The sequence below is a fragment of the Myotis myotis genome, unplaced genomic scaffold, assembly GCF_014108235.1.
Source record: "Myotis myotis isolate mMyoMyo1 unplaced genomic scaffold, mMyoMyo1.p scaffold_m19_p_3, whole genome shotgun sequence".
In the NCBI taxonomy this organism is placed as follows: Eukaryota; Metazoa; Chordata; class Mammalia; order Chiroptera; family Vespertilionidae; genus Myotis; species Myotis myotis.
The window spans coordinates 190,702,219-190,726,072 of record NW_023416335.1 but is presented as its reverse complement, the minus strand read 5'-3'; the positions used below and the strand labels follow the sequence as shown (position 1 = coordinate 190,726,072).

Here is a 23,854-nt window from a genome sequence, read left to right as displayed (position 1 = left end):
GCCAGTCATTGGCATCAATTGACAATAGAGTCTCTGATGGTGATACAAAGTAAAAAATCCTAATTAATTTCTGAATATTTCTCCCATGGACCTCCTTTCCAAATCCTAAATGAGTTACATATTCATTCAATGCTAAGTGGAACATCAAAGTTCACCTCACATTTCATCTTTTTTTTTAATCTCTTAGGCAATTTAATTGAACTTTGGATAAGTAGAGGTATCTTTCCCTCCCTCCTCTCTACTCTACAATCTGTTTCACTGAAGCATGCTCATTTACCAGTTATGACCAAGACCATCTCTATACTCATAAGATTAGCTGCACCAACATATGCGGTCCAGTATAAGTTGTGAAAACATATTGCATACATTTATCTCTTGGTTCTTTTACATCTATACAGTGTCTAGCATGTGCTGAGTACTGTTCTGGGTATGTGAGAGAGATTCATGAACAAAGCAGACAGAAATCCCTGTTCTCATTCTAGAAAGATTAACATCTCAGGTTAGTTTCTTGGCTTATTAGAGATGTTTTTAAATAAAGATAAAAATCAATTAAATTTTTATCAGTAAACTTAAAATATATGTTTGATGGGAAGGAAAATGTATGTGAATTCAGAATACATAAAAAGCTAGATTTTCTTTAATTGCTTTAATTCATGAATGGGGGAACTAAGGACAAACACCTTTTCTACTGCATATATATTTTTTTGCATTTTCACAATTGGCACTACTTATGCCCTTCTTAAAAATGAAGGCACAGTTTCCACTTCCTTTGATAGTGAGCCTGGAACAAAACAGAGAGATTATTTACTTAACCTCATTAAAAACACACACACACACACACAAAATCCAACAACAACAACAACAACAACAACAAACCAATAAAACTAGGCACAGCCTAAAATATATAATGTAAACTTTGGTGACCATGTTTCAAAATGTGCAATGTAAAACTAATAGAGGGAATAAAATGAGCTGCTTCTCTTCTCTTATTAGTCTTCCAACTTTACTCAGCACCTTTGTTAGGGGAAGAAATGAACACTATGGAAGTTTACTGCCTTAATAACAAAGACAGTCCTGGATCTTTATGCTGTTTTATAATGTAGCAAACCTTGTAAATCATTTTGTTGATTAATTCTTCTCTTTATACTTTCAGATAAGAATTAATAAATCCATTTACTTAGCTATTTAAAGATTATATATAGGGAGAATGCAATTGATATTTCAATGACCACTCTTCACACATTTAAAACATTGGTCTATGTTAAGGCTGAAACATATATTTCCTTGTCCACTCTTTGCAACCATCACCATAGTGAAATAAGTATTTTGTATTTTACTATAATAAACATGAATAATTATAAATAAAATATCTAGAAAGAGTTTATGAATTCTATTTTAAGTCATATAAAAACATAGGGAATTATTCAAAAGAAAAATAGAATGGTAAATCATGAATTTACGGTTATATCATAATTAAAATGCTTTCAGCACTTCCTTTTTGGAGGAACTTTGTAACACTTGGTGTGCACTTTCTTAGTTTCTAGGGTATCTTCAAAATTTTATCCTGCCTGTTTTAAAAATTTATGTCTATTTCTGTGCCTATGCATTCCTTAGTGTCAACTGAGAACTCACCAACTCTGATGGACTGAATTATGACCCCCCCCAAATTTATGTTATAGACCTAACCCCTAGTAGCTCAGAATGTATTTGTATTAGAGCATAAAGTGTTTTCCAAGGTGATTATGTTAAAATGATGTCTTTAGGGCAAACCTTAATCCAATATTACTGGTGTCTTTATAAGAAGAAGAAAATTAGATACAGATAGGTGTTGGCAGAGGGAAGGCCATGTGAAGAGAGAGAGGGAGAAGATGGCCATCTACAAACCAAGGAGGGAGGCTTTAGAAGAAATCAACCCAACTGATACTTCGATCTGGGACTTCTAATCTCCAGAACTGCTGTTTAAGGCATCTAGTCTGATATTACAATAGCCTAAGCAAACTAATATACTGACTTTAAGCAACATATAGCTCTTTTACTTCTCCCTCTTTTTTAAAATGAACTACATATAATATATAGTATGTTAAGCAGCCAATATTTTCTCTCAAGAAAATACCACATTAGGTTTCATAGTCAGAAAGTTTATCGTACTCTTTCTTACGTTTTTTTTTTTTAAAGTTGAAAACATAATTACTGACTATATTATTTTCCTCAAATCATTGTGTGTGTATTTTTGCCCCAAATTGTATATTAACACAACGGTAACAGAAGTTTCTCTAAATTTATGCTGTTTTTCAATCTAGGAAATACCATAAACCATATTGCTACTCTTTTTATATAGCTAGTAAAAGGTAGCTAGTGGTCCCCTCTATGAGAAACTCAACATCCTTCCTATTTCTTTCTCTTCCTTGAAGTTGGAGAAACTCTTTAGTGTTTCAAGAACAAAAATGGAGTCTAAAGGTACAATCAGTTCCTCAGGCTAAGGAACATAGAGAAGTTCTAAAATTTTAAATAAAAGCCTAGAGGAACAAATATTTCATATTTCTCACTTATTCTCTTCCATTTCAGGTCACCAAGGGATGGAGTGTCAGCTTGAGTGTGTTTTCAAAGACTCCCCTGTCAATGAGAGTCTACAGCAACAGCAAATGAACAAAAGGCAAAGTACAAATGAACAAGGTGGGAAGAGGCAAGGATCAAACTACTGAGACTTTGGTTTAGTAAGTAATATAGAAAATAATATAGTCCGTAATTATGGCTCACATGTGCTATAGTTCAAGTCACCATGTAGAAGGGAATATTGGCATCTGATGCCAAACCCTCACTAAAGGCCAGATGTTTGTCTGAAGGTTCTCTCTGGCATCTCCTTGTTGAGGCCCTTTTTGGGACATGATGTGAAGGACCTATGGGGCTAGAATCCTTATCACGCTTAATACATTTAATAACAAACGCATGTTTTTCAGACTTACCCATTGCCGAATGCATTACCATTTGCCCACATCCAGCGCTCACTTGCATTTTGCTTTTTCAGTCCAATCCAGTAAGAAGAGGTCCCCAGATAGTAGGTCAAAAAGTCCTTTTACAAGATACAGACTGTTGTAATGAATGTCTCTGCACTTTTTCATTCTCACTATCTTCAATGCTAAGGTCCTTCTTTGAGCCCATTATTCTCTTGTTAGGGTTTCTGCAACAGCTTTGTAAGATGACACTGTGCTTTTATTTTTGCCATTCACTAGTCCATCAGAGCAAAGACAATGATTCTTCTAAAACTTAAGTCAGATCATGTCATATTTTTATTCATAATTCTGCAATATCTCCCTATTTTACTTTACAATAGTCTACAAGCCCTTAATAATCCATGTCCTCTCCTCACCCCCTCATTCTAGGCACACTAACTGGCTGCCCCTTTTCTGTTCCTTGAATATTCCAGGCAAATATCTATTATAATGTTTATGCTCCAGTTGTTTCCTCTTCCAGGGAAGTTTATCCCTCAGATTCCCTTGACTAACTCCCTCATATACTTTATATTTTTGTTCAAGTGTCATCATCTCAATGAGAGAAGACCATCTTACTTGCAGCCTACCCACTTGGAACATTCACAATAACCACTTAACTTAAAAATATATATTTTTGTATAAAATTTACTAACTTCTATATCCTAATATAATTTACATATTTGTTATAACTATTTCTTATTCCCTGTCTCTTCCCTTGGGGTGTAAACTCCATAAAGGCAAATATATTTGTTTTGTTGAATGATGTATCATAACTATGAAGTATACTTGTCATATAGTAGCTCAAAAAATTAAATGAGATTATATTGCAAAGGAAAAATCTAACCACTTCATTCTGGGAGCTGAATATGATCAGAGTTCCATAATAGGCCATACAGTTTGCCTGGCTGTCTCTCCAAGATTTTTCTTGTTCAGATCGAAAGAAGCATTTATTATGGATTCGATTCCAGCCTTGTGGACATGTAATTGCATCCCATTTGCATGTCTTTTCTTTAAAGATCCTTGGATTTTTAACTAAAATTAACACAGTGATAGAGAAAAAAAAATGAATGAAGTAAAAGAAATAGAAAGAATTTTATCTTCAGGGTAAATGGTTATCATTTATTTAACATTGAAAAAAAAATGTATTTTTCCATATTCAATTTAAATGGTTTAACTTTAAACATCAACTCCAAAAAATTAAAGATAAAAAACAAAGTATAAAGAAATCATGATTGAAGAATTCAGATCTACGCTTAATTTAAGGTAGTAATAATAAACAAATAAACAAACTTCCAGAAACTCAAACATTTTAAGCCATTTTCCCTCCCGGTTTCTTCATACTATTGCCGTTTTCTCTATTCATCTATTTCTTCTCTCTAGCCTACTATGGGACATGTGGGACATGTAAATAAACCCATTCTCAGTATTCATAACCTGAGAGGGCCGACTCCCTTTTGCTAACTTAACTGACAATAGATGTATTTCAAGAACTACATTTCCCCAGCAGTTGGCATTGGAGGGAAAAATGTTGAAATTTTACTAGTTTTTTACTCTCCAACTCACTATAATTAGATAAATGAAGTTATTTGTTAATGTATAGCCTTGAGAAAAACAAGGTTTACCAAAAGGACACCTCCTACCCACAGCAGAAATAAGTTACTGATTCATAGCCAAGCCTATGAATGGGAAGATCTTCAAATGGAGCAATAAACTAGCAGTGTGAGACTAGTATAAAAGCTAAGTTAAATATTCAGGTTACCAAAACTGTTTAAAAGTATCAAGTCCAAAAAAACAGCTAGCACAAAAGTCAAGAATTTGGTTCAGAACTTGAGTCACCAGAAAGCCAAGCTTTCTCATTCATTCATTCATTCATTCATTCAACCAACTACCAGTTGAGCTTTTATTATGTGCAAAGCACCTTTGTAGCTCTGGAAATACAACAGCGTACATAACACAAAAAATAATGTTTGCTCTATAGGATTTACATGTGTAGGTAATTATTGGTTAGTCATAAAATATATTAGAGTGAGGAAGATTGGGATTATTGGTGGAAAGAGTTGCAATTTTAATGCAGTTGTCAGGATAGGGTTCAATGAGAAGCTGCTATGTACTGAAGGTTTGAAGTAAGTGAGCTAGTGAGGCATACGCATGCACAGGGGAAGATCTTCCCAAGCAAAGACAAGAGATAAAATACAAAGTGTTTGGCTTGTTTACACAGGGTTGGAGTGAATATGCCTGTATGACTGGGGAAAAGGCAAGATGTAAGAGATGAGATCACAAAGGAAATTGGGTAACCGGATCTGATAGAACCTTATAGGCCATTGACAGGCTTTTGGCATTATTCCAAGTGAATAAAAAAAAAATTGCACTACTTTAAACAGGTCTGATTTCTTTAAAAGTTTTGTTAAAAAATATACTCTAAAACTTTACTGCCCAGTATAGTAGCCATTAGCCAGATGTATCTGTTGAACCTTGAAATATGACTAGTTCAAATCTAGATGTCCTATAAGTATAAAATATACACTAAATGTAAAAAACTTAGTACCAAAATGAATGTAAAAATCTTATTAATAATTTTATATTGTTACATGGTATAATGACACTATATTGACTATACTGGGTTAAATAAAAATACAATCAAAACAATTTTTATTAATTTCCTTTTTACTTTTTATTTTTTAACTTTTTTCCTTTTTTTCCCCCTTTTTACTTTTTAAAATGTGGCTTCTAAAATATAAATGACGTTTTTGGCTAACATATTTTCACTGGAAACTTTTTCCCTAGAAGGTGAAGGTTGGAAAGGGGAAAAATATTTAGTAGGGAAAAGATGTTAACTAGGAACAGGGTGGTAATAGTAGAGGTGGTGAAAAGTACTCAGATTCTGGTTATATTTTGAAAGACCAGGAAAATTTGTTAATTATATTTGGGTTTGAGAGGAGGAAAAAAGAGTCAAAACATGACTATAAGGATTTTTATTTCAAAATTGGAAGATAGAGGTGCTATTTCCTGAGATGAGGCAGATTTCAAAGAGAAGAGGTTATAGGGAAGAGGTAGATAAACATTTCAGTTTAGACAGCGTTAAGTTTGAGGTATTGGACAGTCAAGTAGGTAGATTTAAAAATTTTGAACTCAGGGAAGAGACCCAGATTGGAGATGTGCATTTGGAGGTGATCAGTGCTTTGTGACATTTAAAGTTGAAAGTCTGGTCCAGGTGGCCAAAGATGCAAGGGTAAAGAGGGGACCTTTTCAGGGATTGACCTTTGGGGCATACCAAAATTAAGAGGTCAGGGAGAAAAGAAGGGAGCAAAAGAAATATGGAAAGATGGATAAACTAGATAAGAAGCAAGCCATGAGAGAATGGTGTCTTGGAAGCCATATGAACAAATTATTACCAAGAAGAGGGAGTGTTGATTCCTGTAAATAGGTCAAGTAAGAAGAAAATTGAGAATTGACCACTGTATTTAGCAATATGGAAGTTACTAATGAAACTGAAAGACAAATTGCGTAGAAAAAGAGGAAGTGGGAACCTGATTCGAATAGATATAACAAAAAATGGGAAGATAGACGTTAGAAAAAAAACGAGCAGAATTTTTTTCAAGGTGATTGCTGTAGAGTAGATAATAAATATATTGGCAGCTAATGGAAGTCTATGTTTTTAAAGGTAGGTTGTATACCACCATATTGTATTGCTGATGAGATGTTTCCATTGAACATAAAAATAAACAAACCAAAACAAAACACTTGATGATGTAGGAGAGAGAGAGAGGAGAATTACTAAAGTATTATTACTGATCAGGCTATAGGATTTAGTGTGGAACATGACTACTTCATCGATAGTACCAGGTGTCTGAACAGATAGAAATTAAGGTAAGTAAGTGGATGTGATCATGAAAGTTTTCTACTAATTGTTATAAGTTCTGAAGTAAAATTGGAAGCAAAGAAATAGATTTGAGAGTAAAGATGGGGAAAGAGGACTTAAAGGTTTGGAGAGAAAGGAGATCTATGGGAGTGAGAGAGTTAATGCACTAGGGAAATGTAATACAGTTACTAGTCCCCACCCCACTTCTTTTTATCCCTATCAAAATTACACCTGTGTGATTCTGCAACACTCATGCTCTTTCTCTCAGTTAAAGAGCTCTGATAAATGCCTATTGGACCTTAAGATTCAGCACAGATGCTTCTCCCTTCATAAAGCCTTAATTGAACACCAAACGCAAATTTATAATCTTCTGTTCTGCTTCAAATTGGGCATACTTCTATTTGCAATTATTTGTGTTGTTACTGTTTGTTAATATGTTTGTTTTTTAGGCATAGATGGATTCCTTTGAGACCAGAAATCCCATTTTTTCATTTGGTTATCATCACCACCTAGTACTTGCCTGAAGTTCAATAGATATTTATTGAAAGAATGATCATTCTAGAAGGCAAAGCAAGTGACTAAATTTGAAGATAAATTAGATGCTCTTTTGGGGAGAACACTTTCTGTTTCAATTGTTCAATGTAGTATAAGGAAATTATCATTAATATTTTTTAGCAAAAATTGTTCACTTACATTTTCTAGGAAATCCTAACATTGCCCAAAGAAGAATGGCGATGCCTCCACACATCATACTTCCTACGATTAGCATTTTCTTTGTTTCTAGACCTAGAGAAAAGACATGTATGTCATTGTTTATCTTCTATGGAAAAACAAGCAAACAAACATCTTTTTCTCTATTTTCTCTATGTTCTGTTCACAACCAGATAATTAATATATTAGGACGGTGAGATAGGGTGTGAAGGTCTGAATTTTCAGCAGCAACAGCCTCAAAGTGCATTGGCTCCACTTTTTGGTACCATTTCTGAGAACTAGGTTACTCAGCCTTCTGCCCCTTTTCCAGCACAGATAACCAAATATCCTCCTGGGACATTTGAATAAAAGTCTGTCTTTTCAAAGAAAAAAAAATACTGTCTTTTCCAAATGCTGTGATGTTGGGAGTGTGGGAGTTGTATTTTCTTTTGGGTGCAAACTGGGATCAAGAAAGGATGATAGGAAGATAAGACAAGGCTTAGTTCCTGTCTCCAAGGCCCACCTCTGTCTCTCCCTTACCTGGCCTCTTGACCTCCTGCTCCACAGCTTCCTTCCCATCCAGACCCTCAGTCCCTGTTCTCTCCATCTCCTTTGCGCTCCCGGATAAATTCATCTGCGGTCACAGCTGCTGGGATAATCCTGGGGTAAAACTGCAAATTGCTAATTATATGTGGTGAATACTACAGGGAACTGAGACACCAGTATTTTAGGAGGATGGTGTCGCAAAACTGAAGTGGAAATAGCACATCAATCTAGTATCCCCCACTCAGGCCCACAGCAGGACTTGAGCTAGATGTGCCTGTGGGCAGCACCTGTCAACTGCCATTGCCTCTGAGGCTGGGACAGTAACTGCTATCAAGCAAACAACAACCCGCCCCCTTGCCCTGGTGGCTAAGGCTCCACGCCCAGGATTGGCTGGAGGACTCTGAGAATTCAGTCTCTGATTGGCTCCTGCTAGTCGCCCACCTGCTAACCTCTCAAAGCTGGGAATGGAGAGACCCGTACTTTCCATTTCTGATGTTGTTATGCAGTCTCCCTAATATCTCAAACCTGAGACAATTTTACAGCACACAGGTTATTGGTTTGTGCGCTGTGCATACTCTCTAGCACTACAATGGGCTCTGCCCTTCTCCCCACGTTTGTAAAAATAAAATTTTCTGTTCTTAACTTCTGAGTTCTAAGTTTATCTGTTGATTGCTTAGGGATATTTGGGGAGACAAACCCAGTGTTCTTAAATGTGCCCATAGTACTTGAATGAAGGTTTGTTTCATATACAGGGAGTCCTTATTTTGAGCAGTAAAGCAGGATAATAAAAATGTGTGAGCTATGACCATGTCATGTTATTTTAATAATCAAAGGGGGGAAACTATGATGGGTCCTTGCTTTACCTATAATTTTTTAAATTTTATTTTTTCTTTATTGATTAAGGTATTACATATGTATCCTTATTGCCCCATTGCTCACCACCCCCCCTCCCCACACACACACACACTCATGCCCTCACCCCCCTGGTGTCTGTGCCCATTGGTTAGGCTTATATGCATGTATACAAGCTCTTTCATTGCTTTTTTTTTTAAATCCTCACCAGAGGATATTTTTCCATTGATTTTTAGAGAGAGTGGAAGAGAGAGGGAAAGACAGAGAGAAACATTGATGTGAGAGAAACACATGGATTGGTTGCCTCATGCAGGAGCCCTCCAGACAGGGAAGGAGCCTGCAACTTAGGTACATGCCCCTGACCAGAGTCAACCAGAGACTCACTGGTCCACAGGCCAACGCTTTATCAACTGAGCCAAACCGGCTAGGGCTGACATTTAAATTTTTTGGTTGAAACATTAAAAGCTCTCTTATTCTCCCTCAAAAATGTATAGGGAATAGAAAGCCAGTACAACTAATATATATTTTTAGAACATTGTGTGTACTTTGAAACATTAGAAGCATTGAGAATTCAAATGCTTCATTTTATTTTGAAAAAAACAAAAACAAAACAGCAACTTATCAAGAGTGCTTTGAATAGGTTGACTTCTTGTATAAGTTGAAATATTGACAAGAATCTTTTCTATGCTCTCTCAAACTTTGTATTTCAAAGTTTGAATGGGCTTGCAGCATTGGATCTTTTGCATTTAAAATGTCAAGAAATATCTTTGAAAATTCTTTTGATGTAAATTTGTGTGTGTGTGTGTGTGTGTGTGTGTGTGTGTGTGTGTGTGTGTGGCTGTAACTTCTTTGGGTCATCTCCATCCTTCTCAACATATGCACTTTCCTTATTTTGTGTTGATGTTTGCCTTCACTAAATTCCCCCAGCTGCATAGGTAGAGTCTCTTCAAAGTGGAAGTGTCAGTATCCACATGATCAGCTATTTCTTCTGTAAGTCCATTTACCTCCTATTTGATTGTCACTTTTAGCATTATCACTTTTTATTTCTTTGCTGCATTTTAATAATTGTTGACCAACCCTTTCTTCTGATTATCTATTTTTTGTAAAGTTTTGTATGAATTTATCACTGTGAGACAAAGAGGTAACAGACTACACTTAACTATCTATGAATTAACTGATGAGATACACACACTAAATAATCATTGAAAGACTTAGAAAGAAGTGATGTGCTGGGTCATTGATCATGATGTATAATGATTTGTAGGCTGAAAAACTAACAGTGAAGTTTTTACTTTATATAATTACTTCTAGTCAATGTAATGTAAATATGTTGTAACTATACATAAGCATACTGTAAAGCTGAAATTTAAATGTGTATGTAAAACATATATTTGGAGGGGGGTGTTATTTAATTAAACCATGGTAAATAAATTTGTTCATAATTAGAATCATACTAAACAATTCACAATCACCCTTCACACATTCTCTTGCAAATTTGCCTATAAATATAGACACATATAAACATACATTAAATATACATATACCTTATTTTACACCTAAATTATGAACTGTTTGTATACCCCAAAATTCATGTGTTGAGCCCCTTCCCCCTAATGTGATGTTATTAGGAAATGAGTACTTGCCTAAGTAATTAGGTTTAGATGAAGTAATGAAGGCAGAGCCTCCATAATGTGTGTGTGTGTGTGTGTGTGTGTGTGTGTGTGTGTGTGTGTATTCTATCTACATCTTTTTTCTACTCAACCTGGTAATTAGGACAAATGAAAGGCTCGTTACTATACTGTATGCACTATGCTGAGTATTCAGAGATCTGAGTTGGTTTGTTTCCAAAAACACCTATAGAACCTCACTACTAGGATCATCTATTTTGATAAAAGGAAAGGGAAAAATAGGACTCAAACACAGATAAATGTCCCAGTATGATGCCAGGCTATTGCTGGAGTATTGTCTTTCTTTAAGGAAATACTAAAGTTATTTGCTAAAATAAGAATGAATGTGTAGATGAAAGTAGACCAGAAAACATTTGAAGTCAGTCCGACAGATAATTGAGGGGAAAAGGGACTTGCCTAGCATAGATATTTTCCCAGCTTTATTGAAATACAATTGACAAATAAAAATTGTATCTATTTAAAATATACAACTTGATGTTTTGATATATGTATACCCTGTGGAATAATCACTACAACCAAGTAATAATATAACTATCACTTTACATAGTTCCCATTTTATTTCTGTGTGTGTGGTGGTAACACTTAAGATTTACCCTTTTAGCAAATTTCCAGTATATAATATGGTTTTCTCAAATATAGTCACATTTCTGCACATTAGATCTCCAGAACTTATTTATCTTGAATAAGGAAACTTTGTACTGTTTGACATTGCCCCATTTCCTCCTCCCTCCAGCTCCTGGGAAGTGCCATTGTACTCTCTGCTTCTATAAGTTTGATAATTTTTGATTCCATATATAAAGGAGATCATGCAGTACCTGTCTTTATGTAAATGTATACACAATACAAAAAGCAGCAACTTTGAGTACAAGAACACAAAGTGGTATGAGAGGAGTAGAATTGTAGAGTTTCTGTATGTAATTCATGTTAAATTGATATCCATTCTTGAATCCAGTCAACCATTACATATAAAATCAGCCTCTAATTCATAGAATGGAGTGTATATAACACATACACCTCACTCGTAAAACAGGACTGTAGTTAAAATGTAGAAGAGAAGAATGTATTGGGATATATAACCAATAGTGTCTGATACAGTGTTATTGCCAAAAGCTTTTAAAAATGTGTGTGGCCCTGAATGGTGTAGCTAAGTTGGTTAGAGAATTGTCTCATGCACCAAAGGGCCGTGGGTTCAATTCCAGTCAGGGCACATACCAACGTTTCGGGTTTGAACCCTGATTGGATTCACAGATGAGAGGCAACCAATCAATGTTTTAATGTTTCTCTATATCTCTTTTGCCCTTCCTTTTGCTCTAAAACAATGGTTCTCAAACTTCCTAAAGCTGCGACCCTTTAATATTGTTCCTCATGTTGTGGTGACTCCCAACATTATTTTCATTGCTACTTCATAACTGTAATTTTGCTACTGTTATGAATCGTAATGTAAATATCTGATATGCAGGATGTATTTTCATTGTTACAAATTCAACATAATTAAATCATAGTGATTAATCACAAAAACAATATGTAATTATATATGTGTTTTCCATGGTCTTAGGCGACCCCTGTGAAAGGGTCGTTCTACCCCCTAAGGGGTCGCGACCCACAGGTTGAGAACCGCTGCTCTAAAATCAATGAAAACATATCCTCAGGTGAAGATTTTTAAAAACTGCGTGTGGGGCGGGGGGGGGGGGGGGGGCGGGGGGAGGGATTGTTATTTACTGATTGCAGGACACAAGGGAAGTGGTAGCACTAATACTCCTCACACACACTATAACAAAGTCACAAAGACAAACCCATTCTGCTCAGTTTTATCTGAGACATCAAAGGTCAAGAATAATTCACAAGTACTGATCACCTTATAGCCAGTCAGTGCTTTATCACCTACGCAGGAGTTACTAAGAGAGTGTAAAATCAAGTTGACTTCCATGAAACCATGATTCTCCTTATGAGTACAAAGCTATTTTAGTGAAAATGTACAAAAAGGAAATGCATTTGAAAAGAGTTGCCATTATGCTGTACATCACCTCAGTGATCCATGGTGAGGGAGGGAAGCCGTTTTCCACTCATCTCCACACAAGTGAGAAGAGCTCCGAAGGGACCACTCAATGGACACAAATTTGAATGGAGCAATGGCCATTATCTGACCCTACATAAAGAAGTATAAAAACTACTTCTGGAGTAACCTGAAGCTGACAGAGAAAAGAGATAAAGGATAGATTGCAAGGTAGTTAACCTACTTCCACCAATCACAAAGTGAAACCAGATGCACATCCCACCTTGGGAAACCAGGTTGGGGTGATTATAAAAAGTATCCAATACAGATTTAATGCAGTCTTTATCAAACTGCCACCAGTGTTTTGGGCAGAAATATAAAAATCCATCCTAAAACGCATATGGAAACTTGAGATCCCAACTAGCCCAAACAATTTTGAATAAGAATAAAAAAGTTGGATAGTTTACACTACTTGATTTCAAAACACATTGCAAGGCTACAGTAATCAAAACAGTGCCATACTGGCATCAAGACAGACATATGGAATAAGGTAGAGGGCCCAGAAATCAATCCTCGGCTGTATACATGCTCATCTTTTCTACAAGAGGGCCAAGACCAGTCACCAGGGAAAAGACATTCTTTTCAACTAATGGTGTTGGGAAAACTTCATGTGTATATGTTAAAAATAAAGTTGAACTCTTACCTTATACTGTATGAAAATTAATTTAAAATAGATCAAAGACTTAAATGTAAGAGCTAAAACTATAAAACACTACGGGGGAAAGTTATAGGAAGCTGGATTTGGTAATTATTTCTTGGATATGACATCAAAACCACAGTCAACTAAAGTAAAAATATTTAAGATTACCTACATCAAAATTTTTTTAAAAATACTATGCATCAAACAACATAATCAATAGAGTAAAAAGGCATCCTAAAAGAATGGAAGGGAATATTTGCAAATCATATATCTGATAAAGGATTAAAATTCAGGATATACAAAGAACTACATCTCAACAGCAAAAAATAAAAAATAAAAATAAATTTAAAAATTTTTTCAAACAACCTGATTTTTAAAAAATGGCAAAGAACTTGAACAGATGTTTCTCCAAAGAAGACATATAAGTGACAAAAACTATATGAAAATATTTTCAACATAAGTAATCATTAGGAAAGTATAGTCAAACCCACAATGAAGTAAGGTACCATTAGGGTAGCCATTAGTATGGCTATTTTCAAAATATCTATACTAATAAAAGGTAATATGCTAATTAGACCAGGTAAATTGGCCATCTTCCAGATGTCTGACTTCCTTCTGGACAAAGCCATGGTGGTGGGGGCCAAGGTAGAGGAAGTTATGGGCAAGATCAGGCTGGCAGGGGGTTAGGGGTAATCAGGCTGGTAGGGGAGGGTAGTTGGGGGTGACCAGGATGGCAGGAGAGGGCCACTGGGGGCAACCAGGCCAGCAGGGGAGGACAGTAGGGGGCATTAAGCAGGCAGGCAGGTGAGTGGTTAGGAGCCAGTGGTCCTGGATTGTGAGAGGGATGTCTGACTGCAGTTGGACATCCCCCAAGGGATCCCAAATTGGAGAGGGTGAAGGCTGGCCTGAGGGACAACCCCCCCTTCCATGCACGAATTTCGTGCACTAGGTCTCTAGTAGAAAATAAGTGTCATGAGGATGTTAATAAATTTGAAATCTTGGGCACTGTTGGTGGGAATGTAAAATGGCACAGCTGTATGGTGTTTCCTCAAACAATTAAACATTGAATTACTATATGATCAAGCAAATCTACTTCTAAGGATATACCCTCAAAGAATTAAAAGCAGGGTTTTGAAGAAATACTTGTAAACCTATGTTCATAACATTTCTGTTCACAATAGCTAAGCAGCAAAAGCAACCCAAGTATCCATTGATTGAAAGATGGATAAACAAAATACAGTATATACATACAATGGAACATTATTCAGACTTTAAAAGGAAGAAAATTCTGACATGAGTGAACCTTGAGGGCATATGCTAAGTAAAATAAGCCAGTCACAAGAGAACAAATACTGTATGATTGATTTCACTTATATGAGGTATATAGACTAGTCAAATTCCTAGAGGCGGAAAGTAGAATGGTGGATGGAAGGGGTTGGTGATAATGGGGAAGTTGTTATTTAATGGGTATAGAGTTTCAGTTTTATAACATGAATAAAGTTCAGGAGATTGGGTGCACAACAATGTGAAAGTACTTAACACCACTGAATTGTGCACTTAACGATGACGAAGGTAGGGAATTTTATCTTGTGTATATTTACCACAGTTTAAAAAACAAAACAAAACCACAACATATCATAGGGGATTCCAGGCAATGAAACCCTAATAGTGAATGTCAATGAAATCCCAAAAACTCAGAAAGAATCAGATCAAGAGAAGTGTCTCTAACAGGAAGTAGCAGTCAGATAAGGGGATTTCTACAAAACCCACAAAAAAAACACTGAGTTAGGAAGCCATCAACAACATACATCTGTGCTTCTCTGCCTACAGCTTTCTCCCCTCCTGTGTGGGCCAAAAAGAGTAGCTATTAAATAGAGGGTTGATTGAAGCAAAGGGGAAAAGGGGAAGCAAGCAGAACATCCTGTCCTCTGAATGCTTCCAGGTCTGAAATAGTTCATGTCAGAAGAAGGAAGAGGTTTTAAACTGAAGATTCAGTTTGAATAGATGAGCTTAGAGTTTTGATATTATGCTGGAGATGAAATTTCTGAAATAATACTGTTCTTATTACTGATAGGGACCCCAAACTAATAACTGTTGAGATGAGTTACTACAGAATGAGTTTTGAATGTATTGGGCCCAAAGTAGAAAGTAAAAAATATATATTATTGGATATCTAGATTTTGTGAAATTTGGAATCCAACTGCTTTGAAGTGCAGTAAAGAAGAATGTGGAGTAGAATAGCCATAAGAGCCTTCAGTGTCTAGTGTGCAACGATTTAAAAGTGGTTTGGGGTTGAGTTGGTTGCCTGGCAGCATTCTTCTGATTCATCTCACCTCCAGTGCCTGCTGTACTGAGCTTTTGGGGTACTGTTCCCCACCAGATCTCCAGTGTTCTTTAGAAATAAGCAAAGGTAGAGATGGTCACTACTGGACCAAGCATTCTGTGTACCTAGGCCTCAGTTTTATACTATTTCATTCCACTTGTTGTTGCAGCCTGGATTTATAACTTTGTGCTATGCAGTTGCATTTACTGGCTAACTGACTTGCAGAAACCTCAGTAGCTATGTTCTTGTTTCATTTAATAAGCTTTCTGTGGCTTGTGAAGGGTAGATCCTGACAGAGTGGACATCCAGTCCATAAAAAACACAATGGCCCATCCAATGTGGCTCAGTGGTTGGGCATTGATCTATGAACCAGGAGGTCACGGTTGGATTCCTGGTCAGGACACACGGGTTTCGGGCTCAATCCCCAGTGAGGGATGTGCAGGAGGCAGCCAATCAATGATTCTCATAATTGATCTTTCTATTTCTCTCTCCCTCTCCCTTCCTCTCTGAACTCAATAAAAATATGTATTTAAAAAAACACACAATGAATTTTCTGATGCCTTTCAGTCACTTGGAAAACAGTAATTGGGTCCTAATACTTGATAAATTCTATGAAAAAAGCATCGAATTGGGTAATGGATAGATTGTTTGATATATACATGTATGAAGAGGAAGGGAAAGAATACTTTTTGGTGAGTTGTCAGAACAAAAGTTTTTTTTTTCTCATTAAAAGATTATTTTTACTGTCTATACAAATTTGTATTTATTTTTCCAGCCAATTCACTCTGTATGTATGTGTAGCGTAGACAGATTTGGAAAATTAAAATACAGATTTCCCAGTTAAATTTGAATTTCAGATCAACCAAAAATATTGCAAATATAAGAAGCACAAACATTGCATGAGAAATACACTAAAAAGAAAACCATGTTTTTAAATCTGAGATTTAAATTTAACTGGATATTTTTTATTTCACCCGAAGGCCCTGCATAGGTCACAACAATTTTTCTTATCTTTTAAGATGTTAAGTGTTTGGGGTTTTCCTCAATTTCCTGCTTACACCTCTCAGTGAACCCTTAGGTAGTGATGCAGGGCAGGGACTGCGGGCAGGAGGGGAACGCGCAGCAGAGGAAACAGAGATTGCTGCCCTGTAAGGGCGGGAAGGACCTGTCGGAAGGGGAAGCAGCAAAGGATGACAAGAAACCCTTGGAAGCAGGACCAGAGGAATCCAGGTAAGCAGTGTATTTGGAAGGTGAAAACCACTGCAGGAACAAACATGAAGACAGGTGCACTGTCACTGAGGGACACTAGAGCTGAATTTAGCACAGGACTCCTAGAAGCAGTGTCAGGACCATCACCGTGTTTTTCTGTCTTTCCCAGGAGTGTAAAGTTTCTGTTTCACTTCCCGCTGTAAGGAGCCTTCCCCTGTGGTCTGAGAGGCAGAGCCTGCTGCTCTGCCTCCAGTGCCTTCAGGCTTTTGTTTCATAGAGGAGACATTTCCAGGCCGGGCTTTGTGTCTTTTGTACAACAGCTACTGTTCATCTCCTCCAGGCTTGCAGCATACAGGGGAAACTTTCTAAAGTCTCTCTTTTTTAAGTTTTATTGTATTGTTTAAAGTGTTACATATAGTATTACATATGTCTCCTTTTTCCCCCATTGACCTCCACTCAGCCAATCCCCCCCCCGCTATCCCCCCCTCACACACACATGCCCTCACCCTCCTAGTGTCTGTGTCCATTGGTTATGCTTATATGCATGCATACAAGTCCTTTGGTTGATCTCTTACCTCCACCCCCACCCCTCCCCTGCCTTCCCACTGAAGTTTGATAGTCTGTTCTATGCTTCTTTGTCTCTGTATCTATTTTTGTTCATCAGTTTATAGTGTTCATTATATTCCATAAATGGGTGAGATCATGTGATATTTATTTTTCTCTGACTGGCTTATTTTGAACTGGCTATCAAATTTTCACATCCGGTGAGGTCTGTAAAGTGCCTTCAGCTAGGTCTGATTTACTGCTGAGTTCTACGTTTTCATCCAAACCCACAGTCTGCCTTTAAGTTGCCCTGAACATCAAATGAGATAATGACTTAGAAAAGTACAAAAGCACCATATAAAGACAACTGTCTTTTTCATGTACTGAAAAGACAATGAAGTGGTAAAATGAAAAACACTATTTCTATTCTCCCTCTTCCTTCCTTTACAGCCTTTATTTTTAAACTTTGAAATTTAGTAAAATTTCACTCCTATTTTCATTTCTTTACATTCAATGTTATTTTTGTATTAGTTTCAGGTTTTATATTAGTTACAGAATAGTGATTAGACAATCATATACTTTACAACGTGTTCCTCGATATTTCCAGTACCCACCTGGCATCATACCGTCATTACAGCACTGTTGAGTATATTCCCTATTTAAGTGACAATAAGTTTACAGGTTCCTTCCAATCTTTCTTTTGTGTTGCTCACCCTACCTTTTCTTTCTCATGTCTTCACTAATTTTCTTTATATAGTATCTCAATTGGCCCTCAAAGCGCAGTGAAGGCACTGGGACACGCTTAATCCATTTTACAGATCAGGAAACTGAGGCCAATTCCAGTTCGCTATGGAACTGGACTCAGCACACAGGGAGCCCTCACAACTGCGCTCTCCACCCTTCCTAAGGGACAGCCGCAGGGCAAACAGAGCAAACCTCCCCGTGAGGCTTCCAAGCCTTGTTCTCAAGCACCTCTGCATCATGGATGCTCCACATTATTTCCTCTCTCCCGCCCCCACCCCCATTCTTTACTGGCCCCCCTTCTGGGGAGCAGGTGGTAGGCTTCGCACTTACTGTGCAGGCGTGCACCCCCATGGGGCAGGGCGGGAACTGGGCACAGGGTGGGCGCAGGCTTGCTTTTGGGCCAAGGCAGGAGAAGGAGTCCTGGCCTCTCAAATACACAGGCCATGGCAAGGCTGGTTAGCGCGGGAGCTTCACCAAACCGCCACAGTGGGGTACCCAGCAGTGTGGCGTTCTTCCACCAAGGTGGCGCTGCCCCTCAACCCCTGCCTCAGGGCTGCGAGTCTGCACCCCTCCGCGTGGACATCCTTCCATGCCAGCAGTCATTGCCTCTTGTTTCCCGCATCTTGGGGCCACTGCAGAACCTCACTCTCCACGGGGAAGGCAGATCCCTGCCCGCCAGCACCCTGCCCAGGCCTGAGCCCCCTCCAGTGCATCCCACCTTGGAGCCGCTCTGCGCCCCTTGGGCTGCCTGCCTCCTGGCCAGCCACTCCGAGGAAGCCCTGGCGCTTGCCCAGGAGCTGCCCTTCAGGCAGAGGCCTGTCTGCGCACCTGCAGACCCCATGGCCACGGCTCCTGGCTATCCGCTTTGCTGAAGCTTCCTCTTCCTTCAGGAGCTCTCCTCAGACCCCTGGGACCTTGGCTCCGGGGGCCCCGCCCTTCTGTGGCTCCCTGCACCCCCCCCACTCTACTCAGCTCTCCCTGGCTGCCCACCTGTCAGGACGCTGCCGGGGCTCCTTGCTGCGGGTAGCGTGGTTCTGGGGTAAGAGGTGGGGGTGTGGGGAGCAGCTCCAGTAAAGTTTAGTAAACCCCCAGGCCCTCAGGCTCTCCTTGAGAGGAGTCCAGGGCCAGCGGGAAGCTTGACTTCCTCCATCACTGGGAGCAACCCAAGCCTCCTGCTTGCTCCAGTTCCATGGCTGCCACCATCTTCAGTAGTCTTCAGTCTTCGCTCTGCACCTGTGTATGCAAATCAACCAGTATCTTTGTTGGGTTAATTTGCATAGTTGCTCTGATTGGCTGGTGGGTATAGCGGAGTGGCAGAGTGATGGTTAATTTGCATGTTTCTCTTTTATTAGTGTAGATATGCTCAGTATACAATGAGCAATAGGGAGATCTCCAGTTCTGGACATTGACCTGTGGCTTATATGGCATGGAAACTCCTACAAAAAGATCATTATAAAAGTTGTACATTTGTGGTGAGTACATGGTACAATATACAGATCTTGTAGCATAGAAACCCATATCTGAAGCCTATATGATCATGTTGACCAATGTCACCCCAATAAATTTAATAATAATTTTAAAAGTTGGACAAAATTCTAAAACAATTAAGAAGACAAAAGTTGAGGGACTCCAATTGGTTATGACTTACTGTTTATATTTTACCTGCCTGCAAGGAAAAAATAAATATCTCTTTGTAGGATGATATTATTCATAATCTCCATTGTTGTTATATACTACTAGAGGCCCAGTGCATAAAAAAATGTGCACTGGAGGGGGTTCCCTCAGCACGACCTGTGCCCTCATTCAGTCTGGGAGCCCTCGGGGGATGTCTGCCTGCCGGCAGTAGGACATCCCTCTCACAGTCCGGGACCCCTTGCTCCTTACTGCCCATCTGCTCACTGCTCCTTAGCACTGCCACAAAGGTGGGAGAGGCTCCCACCACTGCCACTGTGCTCCCCAGCCATCAGCCCGGCTTCTGGCTGAGCGATACTCCCCTTGTGGGAGCGCACTGACCACCAGGGGGCAGCTCCTGCATTGAGCATCTGCCCTCTGGTGGTCTGTGCACATCATAGCGACTGGTCGTTCTGCTGTCCAGTCTATTTGCATATTACCTTTTTATTATATAGGAGGCCCAGCATTTAATAAAATATTATTAGGCACCCTTAAAAGAGAAAAGAAAAGGACTAAATGACAAAGCATCAATTGACAAACCAAAAGTCTCAGACACTGATAATATCAAACAGGAAATTTAAAATAAAAATGATTTGTGTGTTCAAATTAAGAGATAAAAGTATAAAGAGGTTCAACAACATGGAAATAATTCGAGTCAAATAAGAGTTCTAGAACTGAGATAAATAATAATTCTAATTTAGCATCATTTCATTAAGGATTAAGTGACGGCAAGATAGAATCCAAGAGATTACTGCAACCTTCACAGTGACTTCAGGATGACTTGCAGGAGGGCTGATGAAACAATGAATACACTATACAAGAAATACGAATTTGGAAGTCATGGGAGGCCAGGCGGAAACCTCTTTCATGAAGAGGCACTTGGAGTCCGGGTCCTGCCCACTTTTTTATTCACTTTGAATACACATTTGCCCTTTAGCAATGCATACTGGCAGATCAAAGGTAAAGTTTGGTAAACAATGTAAAGATGATCAGGTCAGGAAATTGCCTTCAGCCATCACAATCACAGCAGGGCAAACTACTGAATATCAAAGTCCATTGGCTTTCCAAAGTCTCTTTTGCACTTTCATGCAAATGCTTGTTATGCCTTGACCTCCAGCAAGAGATAAAAGTGTTTAGGAAGAAAGGAATGGCCATTGGCATCAAAAATTTCTGAGAAAGAACAGCTAAGCAAATGTTATTGCTTCTGCATCTGTGATATTTTCCCCAACTAAATGTCCCAGAAAAACTACTTACTTGTAAGTTTAGATAATATATACAAGAAATATTCAATGGATGTAGTGAAATATAGCCTTTGTTGGATTTTGTTTGGCCCATTTTGTTAAATTAGAGAAAATAATTTAGATTGGACTGGATTAATCCTACCTAGCTATGTATGTGAGTGTGTGTGTGTGTGTGTGTGTGTGTGTGTGTGTGTGTGTGTGTGTGTTATTTGCAAAAGAGGAGAAAATTGAGCTTGAAACAATAATTGGGACTCTGATCCAGACATGGATTTGTCCTCCTTACTTTCAATGCATCTGATAGCACCATTAGTCTTGGATTTACAGGGCAATTCATTAATCTCCATGGTATTCCTTACAACATGCCTTCTGGCAAAGTAATTCATTTCAAGGCAAAGGAAGTGGGGCAATAAATAACAATTCACTGGACATGCCCCACCACCCAAAAGCTGCTAGCTTGGTAGAGCAGAAGAGTGACATAAATGTTTTTTGAAACCCAAATGTGGTGTAATCTGGAAGACAGTACTTTAGAAACATATAATATATATCATATATATATATATCATATATATATATCAATATGATATATATATGATATATATAATTTTGTTCAGTTTGCCATGGGTATTTTACTTTATTGTATTTTGTCATATAAACAAATTTAGCTCTTATATTGTCATTGTGTCAGTTTTGAATGGCTTTATTCATCTTGTTTCTAAAGGTATTTCTCACTCAAAGATAATAATAAAAAAATCCAACAATGCATATTTTCATCTAAAATTTTAATGTTGTCATTTTTATACATAAATATATGATCCACAAAGAGAATAGAAGGGGCTAGTCTATTCTCCCCACAAGAGGCTTTTTTTTTAAAAATATGAGGCATTATTGCCTGTGGGTATATTGCACTAGGCAGCCATGATGCTTGGGTCAGGTCTCAAGTCTATCACTTGTCATCTGTGTGATGTTGGATAAAGACATCATCTCTTTTTTATTTCATTTATTTTTTATTTTAAAACATATTTTTATTGATTTCAGAAAGGAAGGGAGAGGGAGATAGAAACATAAATGATGAGAGAGAATCATTGATTGGCTGCCTCCTTCACACCCCCTACTGGGGATCCAGCCTGCAACCCAGGCATGTGCCCTTGACCAGAATCGAACCTGGGACCACCCTTCAGCCTGCAGGCTGATGCTCTGTCCACTGAGCCAAACCAGCTAGGGCAGTGGTTGGCAAACTGCGGCTCGTGAGCCACATGTTGCTCTTGGTCCCTTGAGTGTGGCTCTTCCACAAAATAGAGTGCAATTGAAACCTCGTGGCCCATGTGCAGAAGTCGGTATTTTGTGGAAGAGCCACACTCAAGGGGCCAAAGAGCCGCATGTGGCTCACGAACTAGGGAATAACCTCTTTTTAAAAAAAAAAAAATTTATTTTATTGATTTGAGAGAGAGAGGAAGGAGAGGGATAGAGAGATAGAAACATCAATGATGAGAGAGAAACACTTATTGGATGCCTCCTGCATGCCCCTCGTTGGGAACTGAGGCCACAACCAGGGCCAGGAATCAAACCCATAACCTCTTTCTTCATGGGTTTACACTCAACCACTGAGTTATACCAGCCTGGGCAGGACATAACCTCTTAATAGCTCACTTCCAGTTTGTAAAATAAGGGTGATGATAATAGTATTAGAGCTGTAATGATAAAACTAGCATTAGTAAAGTGCCTAGGATGAGATAATCACATGTTTTGCATATTCTTTCTTTTAAATGTTGCTGGCAAGATGTTCACTCTTATATTTTTAGATAAATTTTGATAGCTATTTTCAAGTATCAGAAGGAAAATCTAGTAGTACTTCAATTAAGTTGACATTGATTGTTTAGATATGTTAGGTCGGAGGGAGCCCAGGATCAGGTGCATGCAGATATGTGACGAGATAATGGACCCTCCCTGGAATTTCTAAGAGGTCAGTGTGCCAGACAGAGGGCCACACAGATACCGGCTCCTCCCTGGAACCCACAATGACCCCCACACAGATACTGACTCCTTCCTGAATTCCCTGCCGACCCCCACGGTGGGAACTTCATGACCCCTGCCGCGGGAACTCCCTCAGCTCATGCCCCTCCCCCGCCACCGCCCCTCACTAAACACCTGTATAAAAGAAGTGCCGCCCCTCCCTGTTGGCAGGAACTCACTGGCCCTGTCTTTGGGGTTCGTGGGTGTCACCCGAGAACGTGGATTAAACCTCTTTTCCCTTTTCTGACCGGCTTGGTTCTCTTTTCCTGCGTCACGAACCTAACAAGATACATTTAGGAGAAATGACTTTTTTCTTACAATATTGATGCTTGCAATCCAAAAGCATGTTTTCTTATTTTTAATTTTTTTGTTCAAGAGTTTTAAAGTTGCCAACACCGGTTTGGCTCAGTGGATAGAGCGTCGGCCTGCGGACTGAGGGGTCCCGGGTTCGATTCCGGTCAAGGGCATGTACCTGGGTTGCGGGCATATCCCCAGTGGGAGATGTGCAGGAGGCAGCTGATCGATGTTTTTCTCTCTCATCGATGTTTCTGACTCTCTATCTCTCTCCCTTCCTCTCTGTAAAAAATCAATAAAATATATTAAAAAAAAAAGAGTTTTAAAGTTTTTTTTTTCCTTTTGGTTGTGCATATTTCTAATTATTTTGTATCTATGATTTTTATTATTTAGTATCTCTTGTGAAAGGGAGCTATTATTTTACTTAATCTTACTGTCTATTCCAACATATAATAAAGCAGTTAATATTTTTATTAAGTACTTTAAAAAATCTTTACATAT

At 38.4% G+C, this 23,854-nt stretch overlaps 1 protein-coding gene across 2 annotated transcripts in view; it reads left to right on the top strand.

Annotated features, from left to right (window-relative positions):
* Positions 1 to 23,854, top strand: part of CLEC12A (C-type lectin domain family 12 member A) — a 37,058-nt gene that overhangs the window by 3,081 nt on the left and 10,123 nt on the right. For both annotated transcript variants that reach the window (XM_036301676.1, XM_036301674.1), the window contains exon 2: positions 2,566 to 2,714. The gene's annotated coding sequence lies outside the window, so the exon portion shown is untranslated. The remainder of the gene's footprint in view (positions 1 to 2,565; positions 2,715 to 23,854) is intronic.